Consider the following 12424-nt stretch of genomic DNA (forward strand, 5'->3'; position numbering starts at 1 on the left):
CATGCTTTTAGGGATTCTTCGGTGTGAGAGCGACGAAATAATCCCTCTAACTTTCTAACTCTTTGTTTATGTGAACGCAGTTCTCGGTTGTACCATGGGGAGGCGCGCTTTGGCCTAATGACCTTCTGTTTTAACGGCGCGACAACGTCAAGAGCAGACTTCAGAGAATTCATGGTCAAGTCGACACATTGATCACTTAAACTGGGACTAAAGCTGTTCTCAGCAGGATCACATGACATGTCACTGAATATTGGCTCTATTATTTCTTTGAATTTTGAGATAGATTTTTCAGATATTGTCCTTTTCATTATAACTTTATTTTGTGGGACTGGATGATCTTTAAGAATAAACTGGAAGGTAATTAGGAAATGATCTGACAATATAGGGTTTTGAGGGAGGACAATGAGGTCACTAATCTCTGTTCCATACGTTAGGACAAGATCCAGAGTGTTCTTATGAGTGTGAGTCGCTTTATTTACATTCTGAGTGAAACCAATGCTGTCTAACAAGGCACTGAAAGCATTACTGAGGGCGTCATCACTCATGTTCACGTGGATATTAAAGTCTCCAACTATAACTATTTTATCCCAGGCTAACACTAAGTTTGATATAAAGTCAGAAAACTCTGTTAAAAACTCTGAATAGGGACCAGGAGGTCGGTAGATAACTATGAACAAAACTCCTTTTTGGTTTTTCATATTTGGACATGTGATTGACAGCATAAGGCTTTCAAATGAGTGAAATGCATTGTTAGTTTTAGGGCTCATGAGTAGGCTTGAGTGGGAGATCACTGCCACACCACCACCTCGGCCTGTGCTCCTGGCAGTCTGAAAGTTAACATGGGTGGGTGGGGTGGACTCATTTAGTCTGACGTAGTCGTCTTGTTGAAGCCACGTTTCAGTTAGAGCTAGAAGATCTATGTTATAGTCACTAATTAATTCATTAACTAAGAGCGATTTGGAGGAAATTGCTCTAATGTTTAGCAGTCCACATTTTACGTGTTTATTCATTTGTGTCATTTGTGATTGTTATTTTCCTTAAGTTATTTGGTCTGACGCCTGAAATATTTTTTCTGAGATGTGACTTTTTGGCATTATTTGTACGAGGGACACGAGGGACACACACAGTCTCTATCTGTCTTGAATCTGAACACTTCACATGTAACAGAACGGGCGAGAGTTCAGCGACAGAGGAGCGTCTTGAACTGCTGCTCTGCACCTGGGGCTCATCCCTAGATGGTCACTTAACACGAATAAGACTATCGGTCATATTCCGAACTAATAGGGATGTACCCTCCGAAGTCGGATGGATGCCATCCCTGCGTATGAGCCCGGGCTTTCCCCAAAACGCACTCCAGTTATCAATAAAGACAACGTTGTTTTGAGGGCACCATCTGGATAACCAGTTGTTGAATGCTGAGAGACGGCTGTACAATTCAGCATTGATCCGATTGGGCAGGGGACCAGAAAATATTACAGTGTCTGACATCGACTTCGCTAGGTCACACACCGCGGCTACTTGAACTTTGAGCACCTCTGATTGTCTCCGCCGGGCGTCGTTACCGCCTGCGTGAATCACGACTCGCCGGAAACGGGTCCTGCTCCGCTTTAAGATCCTAAGGTTTCCTTCGATGTCACCCATTCTGGCCCCCGGGTAACACCTAACGCTAGCAGCTGGCAGCTTCACGTCTCTAACAATAGAACTCCCGATTACAAGAGTTTCTCTAGTCTGTTCAGCGGGCGTGTGATCGCTGAGGGGAGAAAACCTATTATAGACGTGAAGCTCACGGCGCTCTGAGGTTCGGCGTTTAGCGCCTTGTCCCCGCCGAACTGTCACAAATTGGTCCCTATTCTGTTCCTGGTCTAGTCCCGGCTGCACGGGAGATGCTGAGGGGCTGAGCTCGGCCTTACTGCTACTGCTAATGCTAATGCTACGCCCTGCAGCGCGGTCCGGTAGCCCTCGCGCTAAAAAACCGAACTATAACTGGACTTAAGCTCCTCTAAACAGCGGATCCGCGCTTCTAACTCCGTAACCCTCACATATCATATCTATTATCTCATATCTCATATATTCAGTTGCAGTTCGTATACCTGGCCCTGGCATCTGTTTATAAGAGTTCTTCTATTAACAGTGTTTTTTAAACTTCCTATAAGTTATCTGTCCTTTCCCCCTGTATCTACTGCGTTGTAACATTAAAGGCTATCTTATCTTATCTTTTGTTGTTTGTGTTGCACTGAATCACCTGTGAATTATGTTTATTGACAAATGCAATGAACCCTATTCTGATTCTGATTCTTTGATTCTATTCAGGGCCTTTTGTAATCCAAGTATTTCCATTTTAATATAGTAACTTCTAATTCTGATTCAAGTCCAGTTACCATCAATAACAACACTCCTCTTGAGTCTTCAGTGACAGCTGTAGGGGGAAGGTGGTGTCAGTGTGACAGGGGGGAGGGCTTATCCCAATGAGATGCAAATGAGCCCCCCTGTGACTCTGGGCTCATTCAGGTGAGAATCTTTATAGGCCGTTTTCTCAGTGAAAGGTTTTGAGAGTTGTATACATTCAAATGACCACAACTTACTCAAATATTATCAGATCTACATGACTGAGACATCATTGGATAGCTTTGAATTCACACTTTCAGAATCTGTGAATAACTCGAAATGTCTCCTGGTAGACATGTACATGCTTTATCCACGGTCAGACACATATAATATATAGTACAGACCAAAAGTTTGGACACACACCACAGAGTGAAGCCAAAAGGGCCAACAAGTGTTAAGCATCTCTGGGAACTCCTTCAAGACTGATGGAAGACCATTTCAGGTGAATACCTCTTGAAGCTCATCAAGAGAATGCCAAGAGTTTGCAATGCTGTAATCAAAGCTAAAGGTGACTGCTTTGAAGAACCTAGAATATAAGTATATAATTCCACATGTGTTAATTCATAGTTTTGATGCCTTCAGTGTGAATCTACAATTTTCATTGTCATGAAAATAAAGAAAACTCTTTGAAAGAGAAGATATGTCCAAACTTTTGGTCTGTACTGTATATATACAGTAGTGAGGAAACGTCCTGTTTTCTCCAAGTCAAAGGATTCTTTTCTATCATATTCTGGTGAAAAACTCCTATGCCTTTTGCTATCCAGATCTTAAATCTCAGGTCAGTAAGGTTCAGTTTAAAACTTTAGTCATAAGCCCACCAGCATAACTTTTGAATATCTTTGTTAAATATACCGGTATATGTTTTGATTTGTTTGTTCCATGTTTCATTAGGACATATTTTACCCAGGGATTCTCAACTTCCTCCAAGTTACTCAACTGTTTGTCATCTGTCAGTAAGGCCTGTACAGGAACCACCGGCACAACATTGCACTCAATATTCTTCCATATTCTTCATATTCTGGGTCACACCAGTACAGCAATGCTCTGATTTGAGCTGAAATTAAATAATTTGGCTAATATCAGAAAGGGAATGCATCACTATAGGTATAGCAATCTCTGGCTTGTTCAGAAACAATCAAATATAATCTGCGTAGCAAGCAATTTTATGTTCCATCCCTTGAATTGACCATGTATTGTTTCTGAATGTCTAAGATATTGGGACAATGGTTCCAAATGCAAAGCATACAGCAGGGGGGACCAGGCACGACCCTGCCTCCCCCCTCTTTCCAGACTCAGTGGATTAAATAGTCATTCATTTTTGATCTTGATGTTGGATTATCGTAAATAGCCCCAATGTTTTTTTTTTTTTTATCATTAAATGATCTATTTGAAATGTATGCAGCACTTTAAATAAGTAGGGCCAGCTTACAGAGTCAAATGCTTTTTTTGTCTTCTTTTTTTTTTCTTTAACAACATATGAACAGAAACAATGAAAGAAATTAAATGAAAGAAGAAAACAAGACCAGTGAGAAAAACGACAAAGAATAAAAACAGTAGACAACCAGCAAATAATAAAGCAGAAAATAGAAAATCAAGGCACACGAAAGCCAAAGAAAACATCCTATTTAGGCCAGAGTCTGTTCCTTTGTCTATTTTCAAATTAAGTCCAAATGTAATCTTTATCTTAATGTTAGTCCAGTCCTTGATCGTCGGTCCATTTTGTGTCATCAATTTTTTTGTGAGGGCCTTTTTTGTTGCTGCCAGGAGGAGGCTACAGAGAGAGCTGCTGGTTGTGTCCATGGCAGGAGTCCTGATGTCCAAAATACAGAGTTCTGAAATCCATTGGGATGGTGATGTCATAAATTGCCTGTAAGACTTTGTTGATCTCAGTCCAAAACTCGTGAACAACAGGACAACCCCAAAACACATGAGAGTGATTGGCCTCCTGCTGCCACATCCTCTCCAACAGTCTGCATTTGCCTGTGAGTAATGGGCACTTTGGCATGGGCTTATAAAGAAACGAGACACACTTTTCCAACAGAATTCCCTACTAACATGTGATCCTGTGGTTCTCCAGTGAGATGTACATATACTTTCCCACTCTTCATCAGCCAGAACAAAGTGGCCCTCTCTTTCCCATTTACTCTTAATGTAATCAGAAGAGGCAAGGCAAGTTTATTTGTAGAGCACAATTCAAAGTGATTCACACAACAGGAAAACATGCATTAAAATCACAAAGACATGACAGAAATCACAAAACAGTTCGCTTGCCCACCAATTCTGGTTGTGCCCCAAGCTCAAAGGCTTTTGGTGTTCCATATTTCAATGGTACTCCTGTGCACTTAAAGTTACTATTGACCCAGACCCCGAAACAGCTCTTCTTGGTTTCTCTAGTACCTTGGAGAAGATAGGTGAGAATGCTTCTGCAGCAGTGACATATGGTATGGTAATTGCTAAAAGATGCATTCTAAAATTGTGGAAATCTGATTCTCCACCGCAATTTGAATCATGGCTCAGGGAATTAATTGGAATTCTCCATATTGAGAAGTTGAGGTATGAGGTGTCTGGTAACCCTCAAAAAATGTACATTGTATGGAAACCTATTCTAGAACATCTGAACCTTTAGTGGCCCCCCTAACTAAGCATATTTTACTGTAATAGGATATTATTGCGGATAACTTTCTTATTCTCTCTGGAAGTTCTGTAACCAAGCATGTTTGTTATTTTATTTTGTGTTGTTGCTTTTTAATTTTGTTTTTGTTTTATATGAGTTATATATGTATGTTTGCTTTATTAGTGTTGTTATACATTTTAAACGTATGGCAGAGGATTAGTGAATGGTCATGTGAGACACCAACCCCTGGGATTTTTGTGTCATTCACAGCAAGCTTGACATTTTTACTGCTGTACTTCTGTGTGATGTTCTTATATTTGAAAAAAGCAATAAATAAAGTAAAAAAATCACAAAACAGTTAAAGACCTAAAAGAGAAGAGTGCAAAAAATTTCTGTTTTTAGCTTGGATTTGAAAATTGTCAGAATAGAACCTGTCTCACATCTTCAGGAAGACTGTTCCCGATTTTAGCTGCATAAAACTGGAAATCAGAACGGTGCTCCACACATCAGATTCTGTAGCAGGTGTGTAGGAAAAAGGTGTACGTGATGCTAAATGTACTAGGGAAAATAATCCTGCACACTGTCTTACTTGCAAGTGAAATTTATTTCGTTTCGGCAACAGGGCCTTCATCAGGCAAATGTGACCCGCCACATGAAAAACCGCCACAAGTCGGCCGAGACGAATTCACGTAGAACAGAAGTTAAGCTTTTTTTTTTTTTTACAAATTTGTGATTTTAATTTTTTTGCAGAATGTGCAAGTTGAAGTCATGAAGAAGCCACTCCATGTTTCAGATAACAGTATTGGTTACCTTAAAAGTATAATTTTAGTCGTTGAAGTTGGTATGGTTTCGGGTCTTTCCATGCTTCTCTCTCGTTACGCTGGGGGGTGTTACCTAATTTCCATATGAACTGCAGCAGTGCCTTTGTTATTTTTTTAGACCAATCAGCTGCATGTTACAAGCGATACACATGGCTACTTATTCAGCGTCATGCCCTAACGAAGACAAGGAAGAATCTTTCGCCCGCTATCTCTACGATAACATTTGAAGGGGAGAAAGACGAAATGGACTGCAAATGCTACGCAAGAAGAAAGGAGAACTCTCTCCTCGGGAGACATTCCTGTAGCAACAAACTTTCTCCAGAGCTTATGTACAACCTACGGAGTAATTCTACTACATCGACCAAAAAGTTCCTCATGGCGTGAGTAGTCATAAGATACATTGCAATCCCTACTACATGCTAAAATGATATGCACATCGAAACTAGGTGTTTGGGGTGGTGTTTTGTTTGAATCGTGTTGTTTGTTCCTGTTAACCGCGAGCTAAGTTGGGAGCTAGGCTAGGCTAGCGCCTTGTTCGTTGTTCTCAACCTTTCTGCTGTTTATTTTTCGGTGTTGTTTTGTATTTCTTGACCCGTCGGTTGTGTGGGTCGTGCAGGGGGGTGTTTTATGGTGGTTTGGTGTTAGTTTTCGTGATTTTATTGTCACTTTTGCCGGCTTTTGCCTCCGGCTAGGCTGAGCCCCGGGGGCCAAGCTGTTAGCTCCAGAGGAACCAAAGTAAATTTAAAAGAATATGGTGGGCAAATAAAAAATAAAAGTGAAATATAGCCGCAAGCGGCAATGATCGGCCCTCGCCACGCCGCCGCCACACCGCCGCCACGCCGCAAGAGGAGGGGGCGCTAACGCGCCCCAATTGTCCTTTTATTACGCCTACTGCTGTGTCTGTGACGCTGTCACATCTTCTCCCCTTTGTTTTACCATTAAAAAGCTATTTTATTTTGAATTCTTGGCAAAATGTGCGGCTTTGCCGCACAGACACCGTGACTCTTTGAATGAAAATGTGGATAACTTTTGATGGTCCTGAAGATGAGTCTCACCAAATTTCAGGTTAATATGTCTAACGCCCTGGGAGGAGTTTGTGAAAGTCTAAAGTGTAAACATGTTCTGGCGATTTCCCCATTGGAATAACATGAAAGGTTTCGGTCATCGTTACGGCAATGCCATAACAATTATGACATGGGTCTCATTGACTTTTTTGATGGGGATGCCAAAATTGAGTTGTGTGTCAAATTTCATATAATTTCGCAAAACTAAACATTTAACCTCCATATAAAATCTGTAGGGGGCGCTGTGGCGCCAAATGAATTTATTTCACTTCAAGTAGGTTTAGGGCAAAGAGTTTAACAACTGATTCTAATTTGACGCAATTCGGACTTTATCTGCGCAAACGGCAGAAATTTTAAATATGGGAGATTTCTGAAATTCTAGCTACAGTTTGCGGCTTCGCCGCACAGAGACCGTGAGAGGTATCAATGTAATTTGGATAACTTTTGATGTCCCACTCCTCAGTAGCATTTTCACCAAATTTCAGCTTTTTAGGGCCAACGCCCTGGGAGGAGTTCGTAAAAGTACGACGTTTGGAAAAACTCCGAAGTCATGTTTAGCCATTTTTGAAGCAATATGGCCGACATTTGGTTGGGCGGACGGCGTTGCCGTAATAATATTTTTTACTTCTCTTGTCACCATCTACCTCGGCGCCAAATTTCATGATTCTACGATCAGATGTTTTTTGGGTCATTTCCCTTCTCTCAATGCATTTTTGGTACATTTGGGGGCGCTGACGCGCCAATTTTTTTTGTTTTAGAAAAGGGAAATAGCCAGAATGTAGAGAGGCACGATTTTTAGAGGTGTGAACATTTTTGTGACTTTTCGTCAATGTTCACTGGGTGAAAAATAGGGGGGTTGGTCCCGAGAAGAAGAAAGAAGAAAGAATAATATTCCGATGCGAAAACAATGTTTCCCATTTTTCAAATATCATAAACTATACATTTTCGGAAAGCGCTCGCGCTTTCCTACCTCATGGTGTGGGTCCCTGGTCACTGACGGGTACTTTCGTTAATTTTGAGTGGGCTCCGCCCACTTTGTGTTTTTGGCCCTCTATACAGTAATAATGTTCAATTTTTGCATTACATGCTTATATGCACGGAACATGCAAGAGATGGGGAACGTATTCGTGAGCTACTTAGCGCAAATGAGTGCTTTATATGGGGATGACGACCGCTTCGCGGTCGTCATCTCAATGTAAAGTGCTCGTTTAGTGCGCACTTTTGCACGGGCTTCGCCCGTTTACAACGGTAATGTTCCATTTTCCTACTACTAATTAGTATGCACGGGGCGTGCATGAGTGAAGGAGTGCGTTAGTGAGTGTTTGGAAGTGGGCGAGCGCTTCGCGCTCGATTTCGTGCGCACTACGTGCGCACTTTCGCAGCCGTGCTTCGCACGGCCTTACGAGATTAATAGGCCTCTCGCCAGCTTGTGGCGCTCGGGCCTAATAAAAGCAGATAAAAACAAAGAGAGCGTGTTGCTCTGTCTAGTATGACCAGATTTTGTTGAAATAAACCTGTTTAATGAAAAGTTCTCAAAGAATAATAATTATTTCAGAATATTGTTTATTATTTTCAATTTCTTGCATTGATAACTATAATTATGTAGATAATGTAGTGACGTGGTAGTAGGGCCTATATTCTAAGAATCCAAGTAAATTATTTAGAATAAAATTTTACTTTTAAATTCAACTCCGATTTCTGGATGGTAGAGGTGTGATTTGTTAACGTGAACATAATATTTCACTTAATTCTAGTTCTGATTTATTGTGTTGCCTCCAAAGTCTACTGACTTAAAACTGCACTGTCTTGCCTTACTAAATAACAAACAAGACAAAAAAAGTATCTTTTTCATACTATCTTTATTATTGTCTAGTGTATTGGATTCATGTTGTAACATCTTATCCTGTGTATTAATGCATGCTATTCAGGGCCTTTTGTAATAAAAGCATTTCCATTTTAATAAAGTACCTTCTAATTTTGATTCAAGTCCAGTTCAAGTCAGATCTGTAGAGAAGGGCTTATCTCAATGAGATGCAAATGAGCACAATTGTCCTCCCTGTGACTCAGGTGAGGAAATCTTTCAGGCCAGTTTTCTCAGTAAAAGGATTTCAGAAGGCTATTATATTATCAGATTACATGAGTGAGACATCATTGGATAGCTTTGAAACTACACTTTCAGAATGTGTGAATAACTAAAAATTTCTCTGGAGATACTTGTGCCTGGTTTTCACTCGGCTGGTCACAAATGGGTGACAGATGCCGCGTTCAGACCGGGGCGGCCAAAGCGTCCAGTTTACATTCAAAGTCTATGTAAACGCGCGTCGAACACCACCTGCGTTTTTGCTGCGCGATTTCAGCTTTTTTGCGGCGCAAATCCTGCTTTTTCCGCGTGGAGACGGCGCACTAGGGGCGCTTTTGCGTTTTCCGCTCTAGACGCTTTGATGGGCGTATAAGCTTCAATGCCTCAAAATTTTTCGCCCCCAAAAAGTTCAGATATGTTCAGCTTTTCTGCGGCGCAGCAGCCAATCAGAGATGACGCTCCAGTGATGTACGTACGCATTTCCCCCCGAGAAGAACCCAGGCACCACAACAATGGCAGACGATAAACTATAGTGCGGTGTGTCAACACAAGGAGCTTTATGGCTAGTGTTTGGTGGAATACAAAAAGGACCGAGCCTGGAGGAGGATCAGAGGAGACTGGACTGTGGGGTAAGTTATTACAACTTTGAGACGATTAAAATCAACATGTTGATAGTTGATGCGGTCAAAATAATTTGCGCTGGTTTGTGTTTGACATCTGCAGAAGAGTAGGGACACATGAAGGGGCCAGAAGAAGCAGCAGCAGGGCTGTCGGAAGGGTTTAGTTGTTGTTCTGCTCAACTAGCAGAGAGCTAGGCTACGAGCTAATGCTAACAAGAGATCTCATCCACTTTGAAATGAGACTTTAAAAATACTTTGATGCATTTGAGACATACATTATGTAGATACAAAACCTAAATTACTGACTCGAAGAGCGAAATGAGTGACTACAATCTAATGTCAGGACTATTTAATTGTGCCACAGCCTCAAAGAAATGTTCACACAATGAGCTGTGCTCTAGAATCTATAGTGCACAGCTGATTGTGCTTCTAGTGAGCGTGTGAAGTTATCAAAGAGCTGATGAAACTGGAAAATGATATTGGCAACATATGTATGCCTCATTAAATATGCTGTATTATAATAGTAAAAGTTTGAATGATATTGCAGTAAATGTACTGGGCTAAAATATAACTGCTGTACAATGTTCTTTAAGATCTGGATTTGCCTTCAGCCCTCCCTGTTGTTCCTGCTCCTGTTGCTCCTGCTCCTGTTGCTCCTGCTCCTGTTGCTCCTGCTCCTGTTGCTCCTGCCCGTGCTCCTGTTGCTCCTGCTCCTTCAGGGGATGCTGGCCCTTCTGCTGCACCCACAGGTGTGTAAAAGCATTTGGTTGGATTACTATTTGTTTTTTGACCTGTGTCATCTAAATTGCAATGTGTGTTTTTTTGTAGAACCACGAGGAAGAGGTCCTGGAGCCAGAGTCCTCCAGCTTTGAGAGGCAGGTCCTGGAGCCAGAGTCCTCCAGCTTTGAGAGGGAGGTGCTGGAGCCAGAGTCCTCCAGCTTTGAGAGGGAGGTGCTGGAGCCAGAGTCCTCCAGCTTTGAGAGGCAGGTCCTGGAGCCAGAGTCCTCCAGCTTTGAGAGGGAGGTGCTGGAGCCAGAGTCCTCCAGCTTTGAGAGGCAGGTCCTGGAGCCAGAGTCCTCCAGCTTTGAGAGGCAGGTCCTGGAGCCAGAGTCCTCCAGCTTTGAGAGGGAGGTGCTGGAGCCAGAGTCCTCCAGCTTTGAGAGGGAGGTGCTGGCAGCGCTCTGGGACTGACCTTCTCCTCATGTTCCACCTGCTTCCTCTCCTGCAGAGGGTTTCAGCTCATTCAAAAGAATGTGTAAAATAACAAATGTATAAATTACTATATGAAAATAGTTCATTTGATTTCAATCTGGAACCACTGGAGCTGTATCTTCTGCAGGAGAGGAAAGACTTATTTTTCCTCTCTGTGTTCCCCACTCTTCTACAACTCCACGCCATGGTCATTTTTGTTCCTGTTCTGTGTATATATATATATATATATATATATATATATATATATATATATATATATATATATATATATATATAATTAGTTATTTATTGTTCTATTTTTTCCACAAAATAAATCATTTTATATTATAAAACGTGTGTCCTGTTTACATGCACCTTTTTCATATATATAATACTGGGTAGTTTGTGGGGAAATCAGTGGCTATTTAAAGATGTACTTATTTAATTTACCACAATTTAAGATCATAAACAAAAACAAACAAGGACAAGATGAGATAATCCTTTATTAGTCCACACAGTGGAGAAATTTCAGTGTTACAGCACATAAGTAGGTACAGAAGTAAAGAGAACAGATAACTTAAGAGCTGAGAAGCTTATCACTGCTTTATTCATTTAACTTTATCTCATTCTGTGTAAACAACATGGCATTTGGGCTCAATCTTGAGTGAGCATGTGGTCTTTGCTATAAATATGAAAAACACTTTATCAAAAACTCTTCTCTGTGTTGTGGACGTCCAGTCCTCTGTGTCCAGTCCTCTGTGTTGTGGACGTCCAGTCCTCTGTGTTGTGGACGTCCAGTGCTCTGTTGTGGACACAGCCACGAGAGAGTCCCAGATGACAGCCTGACATCAGGGATGATGGAGGAGACTGGACACACAAACCCTGAAGCTGCTGGTGATTGTTCTGTAGAAATCCCAAGTGGCAAGAAATCTGAATAAAAAAACAAACAAATAACTATATAGCCTAAATTTAGTTTACTTGTACTTTCATTAAATATACCACAATCGAATTTAAAATGGTGCACTAGAACAAAATATTAACGCTATGAAAACTTTGTTTAATTTTTACTATCTATGTACTTTTCATTGGTTTTATACACAACCACAAGCACATACACAGCACATACACTTTATTATTGCGCTCAGACATGAATATTTGTGTACTGACCTGATGGACAGATGTACAGGCGCCTGTAGTTGTTGTCCTGGTACATGTCCGCGCACCAATGCGGGAAAACAAGTCATTAAATCGGACCCGGGACAAACAAAACTACAGCTATGAGAGAGCGATGTTTATCCAGTCTTGAAGCAAATGATGATATTGACTAAACTCTGATCACTGGTGGATCCAGACAGGGCCGGCCCAGCCTATAAGCGAACTAAGCAGCCGCCTAGGGCCCCGAGGCGTTAATAGGGCAACCCGTTTTATGAGAAGTGCAAGCGTAGCGTGCGCCACTAGTGTAGTAGCGCTGCAGGCACGACAGCGCACACAGCGGTAACATACAACGCACAAACCGCATTTATTTGTAATGACAATCTGGCAACCAAGACACCAAACCTGCGCTGATTGGGCAACTTCATTGTGCGCGAGCAGAACGAGAGCAAAACATAAACACAACAGAACATGGTCCCTGCGTGGCCCTCATGTCC

Source organism: Eucyclogobius newberryi, unplaced genomic scaffold, assembly GCF_026437365.1.
Source record: "Eucyclogobius newberryi isolate DKJ021-1_F unplaced genomic scaffold, fEucNew1.0.hap1 SCAF_24, whole genome shotgun sequence".
Lineage (NCBI taxonomy): Eukaryota > Metazoa > Chordata > Actinopteri > Gobiiformes > Gobiidae > Eucyclogobius > Eucyclogobius newberryi.